Consider the following 14,094-nt stretch of genomic DNA (forward strand, 5'->3'; position numbering starts at 1 on the left):
GAAATGCTTCTATGATCAGATCATGTTTCATACTGTATTGTATTCCTTGTTACCATGTTTATTTTCCTTGTCAGGTTTTTGACACTGATGAAGGAAGAAGACTCTGTCCCCCCTTGGAATTTGCTTTTCAGCATCTGGTATGGTGCCTTTTATCTACTGAGCCTTCAATAAATGTTTGTAGAATGAAGGAATGACTATTTCATAGTATGATGCTTAACTGTAGAAATCAGTATCCAATAAACTTAAGTCCATGTTTTGGCTCTGCCTCTGAAAAGCTCCGAGACTTTGTTTAAACTGCTATGCTTGTTCAATAAAGAACTAGACCATCAAATTGCTATGCTTGCAAGTGAAAGAAGTTACAGAACATAGACACATGTGCCCTAATAATATTAACTCAATATAATAAAAAAAAATGCTACTCATATTCTTAGTGTTAAATGAGATAATAGGAGATCCAATTTCATAGGCTTATAGTAAGAAGTAATGATTATAAAGTTTATCACAGTGTCTGATTTAATAACCAAAAAATTATATGTGCTTGTAAATGAGAGTGTGTGTGTGTTTAATGGGACGTATTTTAAATTGTTCATAGATACTCAATGACTTATAAAAAATGTTATATAAATTGTTTAATATAACATAATAAATAGAAACATGCACATATATCCACATATATCATTTGTATTAAAGACAATCAGTTTTTCTCCTTCATTCAAATAAGTGGGGGTTTGCTTTGTTTTACATTCCCCATAAAAAGATAGTAACAAATAAATGAGCTCTTCTGCTGTCTTGACTTTATTTTTTTCTAACATGAAGGAAAGGATTTTCTGTTTTATACTATAACTTATTCTGTTTTGTACTATTTAGAAATAAGTAACTTCAATGAATTACAAGAATCTAGCAAGGCCCTTTTTCTCTGAAAGTCATCAGCATTCTCCTTAAAGAGAACTCAGAATGAAGGATATTGAGTAAAAATGGAATGTCCCTTCATTTGTCATTGAAGATCTCGGATTTGATCCTACCCTGTGTAAAGCAAGGCTCTGACAGAACAGGTATAATCATGGATCAAACTGGGTTCCTGTTTTCAATAACTGAGGAATGTGTGGGTTTTTATTTACTTACCTGGTTTCCTATCCCTATGAAACTCCTATCCTCTCCTGTCAGTTCGTTATCTCCTCCACATATTGTCAGGCTTTCCTGATACAATACAACTCTCCAAATGCTTTTTCCTCTGACTTTTGTTTCACTGCTCTCTCTTGGTTTACTTTGTCATTGCTGATATTTCTTTTTCCGTCTCCTTTGCCTCCTCTATATTCACTTATTCTGTCTATCACTTCCTGGGTTAGAGATGTGATTTCTAGAACATGCCGTGCTTTGCTGACTCATACCACCTTGTAACAGGTTGTGACAGTCCGTCATGCTCATCTCTCCTCAACTACACCTTCAGTGGTTTCCAGTTGGAAGCCTGAAATCAATTTCAGTAGAAATTTATACACCAAGAAAATTGGAAAATATTACAAATCAGGGCTATTTTTTTTTTTTAATGATTCGCCAGACTGCTGTTGTTGATAAATCTATCTCCTCAACCCCAACCAGCCCAAAATGGTATTTTTGTTTGTCACTCTAAGTGATATATGCAGAAATGTCCCAACACTGAGGGAGCAATCCTAAATTATTACATGAATATTATTGAATAATTTCTTGTAAAATATCAAAATTAATTGCAACTCTGAAGTTAACTAAGGCACTGTTTTTAAAAGACTGCAGTATATTATACCTTGAAAGACTGAACACATATTTTTTTTTTAGAAGTGTAGTGAGGAGAATGAGTGAATAAAACTCAGCACTTACTGAAGATGACTTGCATAAAAACAAATGCTGTGATTAGCCAAACTGTCCATTGTGGAAAAAAAAAAATACTGAAAACACACCTTAGAGAGCACAGTCCAAGCTCTCTGAGGCACTTATGCATCTTAGAATACAACTGAGGAGACTTTTTACTTGTTGGGAAAGAATTGCAGGGCAAACATACAAAGGAAGTAGAAGGTGAAAATAGGGTGGAGGTTGGATCACTTGCAGAATTAAATTACAAAGATTTTAAATTTTATCCACAACTTCATTTGTTTGTATGAAGCTTCCCTTCTTTCTGAAAGAAACATATGCTGATATGTCCTCATTACAAGATAAAAATGTACTTTTAAATTCCTCTCTGGCTCTCTTCTAAATCAGTCACCGAACACTTATATTGAACCATATATATTTAGTAAAGATCTGACATTCAAGTTTTAACTTGCATTTTTCTACCTTCTTTCATAAGCCTTAAATTGGAAAAGTGAGCTAATGTAGCATAATGGTTCAAAAGCACAGAGTAGGCTCTAAAATCAGACTTCTAGAGTTCTCTCTAGGCTCTATTAACTTAATAGCTATATCATTTGAAGAAAACAATTAGCCTTTCTGTCCCTATTTCTTCTCAGCAGAAGCGATGGTAAGAATAATATTAAGTTTATCCAGAGTGTCATTGTGAAGAATAAATATGTTAAAACATAAGCAACACTTAGGACAATACCTGGAATTCCCAGTAAGTTATCACTATTTAAACTATATTTGTCATGACTATTTATGGTCAGTGTTTTTTCATATACACAAATTCCACAGGGTTTTTTTCAGTTTAGAAAGTTAATTTATTTGAGACAAATGATTGTGTTGTGTGCTATGAGTTTTGGAAGACCACCAAGCATTCATTCAGAAATTCAGTATCCATAATGTTCCAGGACTAGTAGCAGTGAACAGAATTGTTAAAAACAAATCTTATTTTTCTGAAGCTTAGATTCCATTGTTCTTACCCTTTACAAGTGTGATGATCTGACAAGTGAGAAAGCAGTCACATAGCAAAATATACTATGAATACTGTAATAAAGTAAGTAAGTCCTGGATACTAAATAATTCCAAACTAAAAGAATTGTGGTAAAACTAATTGAGCTGGAACTTGAAAGATGAATGGCATTGTCCTCACAAGAAAAAGCAGGGATCATAATACCTAGCAGTTTGGAGAACAATACAACCCAAGCAGAAAAATGTGAGTAGAGTCCTGTACTGCTCCTTGAGATGAGAACGAAGATGAAGTGTGATGAGTCTTGAAGATGGAAATGTTATGTTAGGGATAGAGCCTTAGGACCTAAGGATGGCAGGTGGGGTTTCCTTAAATAGGCAATGGAGAGGGATTGCAGGCTTCAGCCTGAAAGGGTAATTGGTTAGGCTCAGGTATTACAGACCCCAGGACAGATATTTGGGATTCATCATTCTTTTCCCACATGTAGCAGCAATTCAATAGCTCTTACAATATGATTCCATATCTCCATTTCTGAATTCTGGAGAAATCATTCATTAGTGCTAAGTTTTACCCATGGTATGTTCTCGTTTCAATTTATAATCAAAAGGTTATTCTCATGAACAAGAAAGGCAGAGATGGCTATTTGCCAGGTTGGTTGACATCGACCATATTTTTCTTCTTTGTTATTCCCATATAAATTCCTTTTTTTTTTTTTTTTTAACAGATGTTCTCTGACAAAAAGGCATTGGCCTAACGTTTAGGAAATGACACGAATAAGGCACAGAATTTGGTTTCAATTATCATAATTAAAAGGTTAATAATCAAAATACGCAAATAACATTTTTCAGCTTGGAAGTTGATTTTATGGTAGAGAAATTCAACAGAACATCGGAGTGCTATTCTGAGAACAGAAAGGTGAAATATCAATCTGTTGTCAATTTCGGTTGATACCCAAAGAGGTATTGGTTACTTAATACTTCCTAAAGGAAGTAGAGTTTAAACTGAATAATCCAAGGATTTCAGTGGAAAATGATTCAAGAAAACTCAGTGTTCAAGGAAAAGCAACAGCAAGAATAAGAGATGGGGAGATATGTTTGTCAATTTGGTTTTTTCCAGGATACCATTTGTACTTTTTGCTTTGCAAGTTCAGTTTTGTTTGAGGAGGCATGCTGGTAACATGCTGGTATTCAGACCCTGGAGAAAAATGTTCTTTTCAGTATCAAAAAGGCTATTAATTTCTCGACAAATTACTTAACTTCTGAGCCTTCACTTCTTCAGCTAACAAATGACATGGGAATAATAATAGAAGCTACCTCATAAGGCTGTTGTGAATATAAAGAAATAGTACATTAAGTATATTAGAATAGTGACTGGCAGAGTGTCCATTCAAAAATATTATTTTTATTAAGGACAAATTAATTTGTTGCATTTATTTTAACAGAAATTATCTAGTTAACATGAAAACACATCATGGACAAAATCTGGAGTATAATGAAATAATTACAGATTTAATGCAAAGCACATGTGAAACAAAGTTTTTGAATGTAAGACTGACATGATGATTTGGGATTTATTGTTCTAAAGCTGTGACTTCTCAGCAAGAATTTGGAGGCCTGAATGTTTCTGTATTAAAAATTTACAATTTCACAGAAGATAAATGATAAAACAAACAGAACAAAATTATCCCAAAGGAGCAAGTTGTTCCAATATTACTTGGTGAACCCCATGGTATTTATCTTTGGTTTCCAAACGTCAAATTTCTTTAATGTCCTTTTGCTTTCATTATTTTTCCCAGCTGATGACATCCTTTGAAACCCTGCATTGAGTATTACGATGGTGTGAAATACTCACAGACGGTAAATTATGACAAGTATGTCTTACTCTTCCTTGGATGGTATAATATCTTTTTTCAAGTTTATAGGTCATAGCACATCAAAGTAAAGGATATATTTTTTATTTATTTTTTGTTTTTTATTAACATATAATGTATTATTAGCCCCAGAGGTACAAAGTAAAGGATAATTTTTGTGGTGAATTTTCAAACAGTTTGTTAGAGCACCATTTTGAGGATTAGAGAGTTTTCCATTATTATCCAAAACAAGACATGTCCAAAGTTTAACTATCTAAATTATAGTTCGTGTCTCTCCATTAAAGTTTTGACATTTACAGTCAGTGTTTAACTTGTTTTCCTCTTTTTTAAAACAGATTTTATTTATTTATTTATTTATTTGAGAATGAGCAAGGACACATGTGCATGCATGAGAGTGTCAGGGAGAGCAAATCCCAAGCAGACTCCTCACTGAGTGTTATGTGGGGGCACAGAGCCCCACCTGGGTCATGGAGCCTGTTGCAGGGCTCAATCTCATGACCCATGACATCATAACCCGACCTCAAATCAAGAATCTGATGCTTGGGGCACCTGGGTGGCTCAGTGTGTTAAAGCCTCTGCCTTTGCCTCAGGTCATGATCCCAGGGTCCTGGGATTGAGCCCCACATCGGGCTCTCTGCTCAGCAGGGATCCTGCTTCCTCCTCCCTCTCTCTCTGCCTGCCTTTCTGCCTACTTGTGATCTCTGTCAAATAAATAAATAAAATCTTTAAAAAAAAAAAAAAGAATCTGATGCTTAACTGACTTAGCACCCAGGTGCCCTTTATTTTTTTATTTTTTCTAGTTGGCAAATATAATGGAGGATTGTGATGACCATTATTATTCCCCCTACATATAAAAATTCTAAATAATTATAATTGCTGTTTATATTCATAAAATACCATGTTCATTATATAATATAGTAGTAAGACTATCCCTCTCAGGATGCTATTATTCTTTTTTATTTTTTAAAGATTTTTATTTATTTATTTGAGAGAGAATGAGTGAGTGAGAGCATGAGAGGAGAAGGTCAGAGGGAGAAGCAGACTCCCCAAGGAGCCGGGAGCCCGATGCGGGACTCGATCCTGGAAGTCCAGGATCATGACCTGAGCTAAAGGGAGTCGCTCAACCAACTGAGCCACCCAGGCGCCCCAGGATGCTATTATTCTTATTATGATTTATTTCTACACATTCATTTATTCAGGAAAAATCACTTAATTGGAAGAATCTGTGGTCTGGTTGCTATTTGCACAAGACATCTACATGACCTAGTCACTGACACTTTAACTCTGGTTGGTGAGGACTATAATCTAAGTATATGCTTTCTCTCCCATCCCAAAAACATTTAAGAACTAAATTTGACACACATTATTTTGTGGAACTCTGAATAATTATCTAAGATTATTAAAATTCTAGTTTATAAGGTGAACTAGAACAAATGGAATAAAACATATTATCACCAAAATAACATGTGTAAGTTTAGGAAGGAATAAAGCTGGTATTTGGAAATGCTGGCTCTCTCTAAAATAAAGCAAACAAGGGGTGCCTGGGTGGCTCAGTCAGTGAAGCATCCAACTCTTGGTTTTGGTTTAGGTCATGATCTCAGGGTTCTGGAATTGTGGCCCTACTTAGGGCTCCACATTTGGCAGGGAATATGTCTCCCTTTCCCTTTTCTCCTCCCCTACTCACTCTCTCTCTAACTCTCTCAAATAAATAAACAAATCTTTAAAAAACAATTAAAATTCAAGCTGTGACATCTACTGAACTTATGTAAATTCCCCAGGAAAGTGTATTTACAAAATAAAACATAAACATTTTATATTAATTTAATTGGCAGTAGAGTCATAAAAATCAATAAAAATCCAGGATTTGCATGCATAACAGTATTTTAATTCTTATAAAAACACGTTTTCTTTCCTGTCATGTCCTATAATGAAACAAAATTGTCTACTAGTATGTCAAGTTTTATAATATTTAATAAGAACATTAATAGATTATAATGAATATACAATTTCTACATGACAACAGAAATCTCTCTGTATAAACCTAGAACTTTTTGTTTGTTTTCAGATAGTCCCTTTTATTTCTGTTAATGTGATATATCAAATACACCTCATAAGAAAGTTTAAAAAGTATGTAATTTTCTGAACATATTCATTTTATGTTCATGCTTCCCTGTAACCCAAACATTATGACTTCAAATCCTTATAATTTATGTATGTATTTGGGATCACATAAAAATAGTTGGACATAACATTTCTTCCTGAAATACTTTGAGTACCTTAAATTACAGTCTATGAAAGTTGGCAGTGAGTCTAATTCTTTTTATTTTAATACTGAAAGAACTCTTGGAGTGAAGCTCTACGTATAGAATCAGATTCTCATTTTCATTTCGCTGTCATTTATCAAATTATCTGCCTTTACACTTACCAGACAAATCAATTGCAATTAATGCTCTCTTAGCAAGAGTGGATGCAATTGTAGACCTCAGATTATACTTTATGGAGATAAAGATACAATATAAAAAGGGAAAAATAAAGAAAAGTAACAAAAAATTAAAGTACTGAAACTTTGCATACACACATACAATGATGAATTTGTTTATAATACGCCAAGATTTTGTTAATTTGTTAAAAAAATTAAAATGCAAGCTGTGATATCTACTGAACTTATTATATTGAGATTTCTCTCAGTCCCAGTATTTAAATTTAATGAACTATAACTAAACTATAACCATATATATATGTATATATATATAACCATATATAGTATATATGGATATATACATATGTATACATATATGAACTGATATGCAACTGGAATATGAAATACAAAGATCAAAAATGTATTTTACCTACTTGGAATTGAATGCCATCCATATCACCACAATACGCAACATTGAAAACAGTAATTATTATGGCATCAAAAAATGAAAAATCTCAATAAGAAGTGCAAGCAGGGAGTTGAATATTCTTTCTGAATTAAAAACCCCTGTAAGAAAGCAGTAGACAGAAAACAACTTACAATCTTATACTAAAAATCAAAGAATAAATAAATCAGAGCATGATGATGTTGATTATACAACAAACTATTAGGCTAATATTTTTTCAAATCATAATGTTTACTTTTCTTTTGTATATCCTAGGGAGATGCACAAAAATAAAGAAGAAAATGCAAGCCAGAAGAAGAGCTGCCACACACTGTTTTTTTTGTGTGTGCAGCATGAATAGGAGATAGGGATTAGGAGCGCCTTGTTATGATGAGCACCTGCTGATGTATGGAAGTATTGAGTCGCTGTATTGTACACCCCAAATTAATATTGCATTGTAGGTTAACTAACTGGAATTTAAATAAAAACTTTAAAAAATTTAAGAATTAAAAAAGCAAAAATTAATTATATAGCAAGAACTTGTAGAGAATGGCTTCTAAACCTGGAGATTTTCACGCAGCTGTAAAAGAACAGAAGACAAGAATTTTAATGATAGAGTTGGTATGTGCATTCTTCAGGTTACAAGAGAAAATAAATCTTAAATATTTATAAATTGTCAATAGCTGGGTTTACACCTACTATTTTCTCTAAATGTCCTGTGGTCTTTGTTGAGAAATAGCTAGGGGAATTTTTATTGGATTAGGTCAATTATTCTAATACCATTCATGGAAAGATAAGCAGTAGAAATTGTTTGAGGATGCACTTTTCTATTTCTTAATGATTATTTCCAATTCTTTTTAAAAGTTTTCTTTTAAATTCCAATTAGTTTACATACAATGTAATATTAGTTACAGGAGTAGAATTTAGTGGTTCATCAGTTCCATACATCACCCAGTTGGCTCATACAGCAAGGGCAGTCCTTAATCCCCCACACCTGTTGAGCCCATCCCTCCACCCACCTCCCCTCTATAACCAGCAGTTCTCTGTAATTAAGGGTAGGCTTCTTCTTTTGTCTCTCTTTTTCTTTCTCCCCCTGCACCCTTCTTTTAAGGGTAACGTCCTACCTCCTAACGGAGAACATTCACATCCTCTGTATTGTGATGGCAGCTCAATTTTACTGATGTTCTTCACATACATGTATTCCAACCAGGAGGGATTATTAGCTATGTTTTATATTTTTTACTTTTTTGTGTGTTTGATTTCCTGATCCTGCACTTTTAGTCTGAAATGGTTGTTTTCATCACGCTTAAGGATTCTTTTATTTTTTTGCTACAATGCACATCTTTCTAGGCACTCTCAGACCACACTGTTTGTCTGCCAGATTCAGAGTTTTCTGTTTCGTTTTCGTTTGTTTTAAAACTTTATTTTTTAAAGCAGTTCACAGCAAACTCTAGAGGAAGGTACAGAAATTTTCCATTGACCCTATTGCCTCCACAAATGTACAGGCTCCCCCATTACCAACATCACTCATCAGAGTAATGCACTGTGTTATAATTGATAAACAAAGAGTGGCACATCTTAAATGCCCAAAGCTGGTAGTTTATCGTAGGGTTCACAACAGCTGTGAATTGCTGAACAAAACCTGCTGAACTGTAAACAAAAAAATGTGTGATGACATGTATCCATTGTTATAATATCGTACAGAATATTTTCACTGTCCAAAATTCCTCTATGCTCACCTATTCAAACTATTCCCTCCCCTAACCCTTGGCAACCACTGTATTATTTTCTCCATAGGTTGTCTTTTTCAAAACGTCATAGGGTAGGAATAATATAGTATGTGGCCTTTTCAGATTGGCTTCTTTTTTGTTTGTTTGTTTTTAGATTGAATTCTTGCACTTAGTAATACACATTTAAGACTCTTCCATGAGGGGCGCCTGGGTGGCTCAGTGGGTTAAAGCCTCTGCTTTCGGCTCAGGTCATGATCCCAGGGTCCTGGGATCGAGCCCCGCATCGGGCTCTCTGCTCGGCAGGGAGCCTGCTTCCTCCTCTCTCTGCCTGCCTCTGCCTACTTGTGATCTCTGTCTGTCAAATGAAATGAATAAAATCTTTAAAAAAAAAAAAAAAAAAGACTGTTCCATGATGTGTGTGTATGTGTGTATATTTGTGTGTGGCTTGATAGCTATTTCTTTAGCATTGAAGAAATCTCATTGTCTGAATGCACCAAGTTTATCTGTTTACTTGGTCAAGGGAATATTGGTTGTTTTTAAATTTTGTCAATTGTGAATAAACCTGTTCTAAAACTCTGTGTGCAGGCTTTTGCGTGAAAATGTTTTCAACTTTTTTTAGGTTAATACCAAGGAACATGATGTCTAGATTGTATGGTAGACATATTTGTCTTAAAAGAAACTATCACACTCTTACTCACTTCTTTTTAAGATTTCTTTATTCATTTTACAGAGAGAGAGAGAGAGAGAGATTGAAAGAGAGAGCAGGGGCGGGGAGGGACCGAGAGAACCGGAGAGGGAAAGAATACCAAGCAGACTCCCTGCAGAGAGGAGAGCCTGACACCAGGCTCAATCTCAGGACACTGAGGTCATGACCTGAGCTGAAACCAACAATCAGATGCTTAACTGACTCAGCCACCCAGGCACCCCTCAAAACTCTCTTTTTTCTCAAGAACTCTTTTGTTATTCAGAGCTTTCTGTGGTTCCATACAAGTTTGAAAATTATTTGTTGTATTTCTTTGAAAAATGTTATTGGAATTTTGATAGGCATTGTCTTGAATCTGTGAGTTGCTTTGGGTAGTATGGACATTTTAACAATACTGATTCTTCCAGTCCATGAGCATGGAATATATTTCCATTTATTTAAATCTTCTACAATTTCTTTCATTAAAGTCTTGTAGTTTTCAATGTACATGTCTTTCACCTTCTTGGTTAAATTTACTCTTGGGTATTTTATTCTTTTTGATACAGTTGTAAATGGAATTATTTTCTTTATTTCTCTTTCTGACAATTTGTTAATGTCTGATATTAGTAAATTGTGTATGCTTTTTTTAAATATTTACCTGACTATAGGCTAATAGATTTTATTGGTATTTTTAAGAACCAACTTTTGGTTTCACTGACATTCTCTGATGATTTTCTGTTTTCATTTTAATTGATTTGTTTTAGTTCTTATTTATTTTTTCTGCTTAATTTGCATTTAATTTTTTTTTTTTTTAGATTTCTCAGGTGGAAACTTATATTATTGATTTTAGATTCTTTTTTCTTTTCTAATATATGCATTCAAAGCTATAAGTTTTCCTCTAAGTACTCCTTTTAGAATTCCACAAATTTTGATAAATTCTGTTTTACTTCAGTTAAGTTCAAAATATGAACTTATTTTGTGCTTTATTTATTATGTGCTTTAAAATATATATATATATATATATATATATACACACACACACATTCATATATACGTGTGTGTGTGTGTGTGTGTGTGTGTGTGTGTGTGTATTTAATTTTAGAAGGGGGGTAGGTGCAGAGAGAGAAGGGGGGAGAAAAATCTCAAGCAGATGCCCCACTGACTGTGGAACTGGACATGGGGATTGATCCCAGGACTGTGAATCAAAATGACCTGAATAAAAAATCAAGAGCTAGGCGCTTAACTGACTGAGTTACCCAGATGCCCCAAATAGTATATACTTTTTATAATTTCTGTTGAGCTTCTTTGATTCCTATATTACTTAGAAGTTTACTGTTCAATCTGTTTATAATTTGGGATTTTTCCAGTTATCTTTATTTCCACTTTATTTTCATTTTGGGCTGAGAGCTGACTTAGTATAATTTCTGTTATTTTAAATTGGTTAACACGTGCTTTATGGCCCAGAATGTGGTCTTAGTAAATGTTCCATGTGATCTTTAAAGGAGTGTGTATTCTGTTGTTGCTGGATGATGTCACTGAAAGATATCAATTATTTATAGTCAATGGATCATGTTGAGTTCAATTATGTCCTTCCTGATTTTCTGCCTACTAGATTTGTCCATTTCTGGTGGAATAGCAATATAGTCTCTAAGTATTATAGAAAATTTATCTATTTCTCCTTGAAATCATAAAACTTTCTTCACATAGTTTGATACTCTGATGTTACACATATGCACATTAAGGATCTTTATGTCTTCTTGGAGATTTACTTCTTAACATTATGTAATGCCCTTCTTTATCCCTGATAAATTTTCTTGTTGTGAGGTCTTCTCTGTCTGAAATTAATATAGCTTACTTACCTTTTTATTAGTGTTAGCATGGTACACATTTCTCCATTCATTTACATTTAATCTGTATGTCAATATAGATTAGTGCTATAGGCTTCTGGTAGACAATATGTAGTCTGTTCTTATTTTTTGATCCACTCTGAAAATCTCTGCTCTAACTGGTGCATTTAAGGATCACATATATTTTGAGTAAAAGAATATTTTGTGTTCTAGGTATTTGAAAGGGTAATCAAAAGACATTTTATTTCTTGAGACTTTTTCATATTCAATAATGTTCATTTTAATTCTTCTAGATAGGATTCTCAGTTTCCATGCAGTCATTTTTTTATTAATGTCTAATTATTCTTCCATCATCCATTTAGAGACTTTTTTTTGATGCATTACATTTCAGTCATATCATATTCAGTCTGCTTGGGTTTGACTTAAAATAAATATTCTGTGAAATGACAGTAAAAATCAGCAAAACAAAATGTCATTGCAAACTGCCTTATGCTTTTATAGCAAAGATGATAAAAATCTCCTATAGGATTTTCATGATCAGGTTAACATATCAGTAAAAAAAAATTTGTCAATCCCTACTTTAAAATTACTGAAGTAATAAACACCAAATAATGAATAAAATATTAAATAAATTAATAAGTTAAATTTAGTTATATGTTTAAAATTAACAATCTATGTAATAAAAACAGATAAATTAAAACTTAATTCTTTTTTTTTTAAAGATTTTATTTATTTATTTCACAGAGAGAGGTCACAGGTAGGCAGAGAGAGAGAGGAGGAAGCAGGCTCCCTGCGGAGCAGAGAGCCAGATGCAGGGCTCAATTCCAGGACCCTGGGATCATGACCTGAGCCAAAGGCAGAGGCTTTAACCCACTGAGCCACCCAGGTGCCCCAAAACTTAATTCTTAAATTAATAGAATAACCATGGCTTGGGTTATTTTTGAGAGACATCTATATGAATATATGCATTTCTTTCCTGTCATAAATAAGTAGATAATCATATTTTAAAATCATATTTTAAAATCCTAATCTCCAAGGTGATGGCATCAGGATAGAGATCTTTGCTAGGTGATTAGGTCATGAAGGTAGAGTCCTCATGAATGGAATGTGAACCCTTAAAAAAAAGACCAGAGAGCTTCCTATCTCTCTTCCACTATGTGAGGACACAGTTAACAAGATGGCCATCTATGATTGAAGGAGTAGACTCTTACCAGATATCAAATCTGCTGGTGACTTGATCTTGGACTTCCCAGTCTCTAGAACACTATAAAATCATTTTCTGTTCCTTATAAGCCACCCAGTGTATGGAATTTTGTTAGAGCAGCCCAAACTGACAGATAGTAAGCAAGAATAGAAAGTCTTAAGCTAACTCAAAATTGATGTGTGTGAGTCTTAAACTTTACTACTTTTAATCTAGTGTCTATTTTCATGTGTTCCAATTACATGAGTATAGACAAATAGAATAAATATAGTGCTAGGAAAAAAGCAAATGCTTAATAAATAAATATTGAGTTGAATTTAGAGACCATTATTCCAAATTCTTTTGAACAGATTCAGAGTTTTATTCAACAGTAGATTGACTAAGTGGCACTTACCAAACTAAAAGATAGTATTCAGTTGTTGAGAGTTTAGCAAAGATTGGTAAAAATGTATAGATGTTTTCAGCAGCATCCACACAGACATACTTAAATGCTAAAGTAGCATCTTATGTAAACAAAGCAGTATATTCTGTTTCTGTAAGTGTGAAGTTTGCTACTGTGGGAAATTAAACCCATTGGGCCTTGTTTATGAATACAGAAAGATTTTCAGGGTTGGGGTTCAGGAGTTATATGTTTTACAGTTGTAAAATGACTTCCCCCAAAACATAAAAATTCTTTAAATATTATAGTTATTGTCATTTGAAAGATAAATTGGTTAATGCTGGAAATTTCTTCCTCCTATTCTGAAATTTTAGCTTCTCTTTCAGGTAGAGCAACTAGTCATCCCCATTGAGACCATTAATTTATAATACAAATTATACACAATTATAAAAAGCATTTACTCTTTTCTGTTGCAAGTCATGAGGTGAGTTGGATAAATGGGCTCAACTTTGGGAGATGCATTTTTTGCAAATAAACTTACTTCCTATAATGGAGTGAAAATGTCCCATTTTTATAACTAAGTTCTCCAACTGAAAGTAAATGTGAATAAAATAATTATTCTTAACCACTCAGAAAAGAAGAACATGATGTTTGATGGAAAATAGAAGGAAAATTATTGCACAGAAATAAA

This window comes from Enhydra lutris, unplaced genomic scaffold (genome assembly GCF_002288905.1).
Source record: "Enhydra lutris kenyoni isolate GAN:26980312 unplaced genomic scaffold, ASM228890v2 scaffoldscaffold21, whole genome shotgun sequence".
Lineage (NCBI taxonomy): Eukaryota > Metazoa > Chordata > Mammalia > Carnivora > Mustelidae > Enhydra > Enhydra lutris.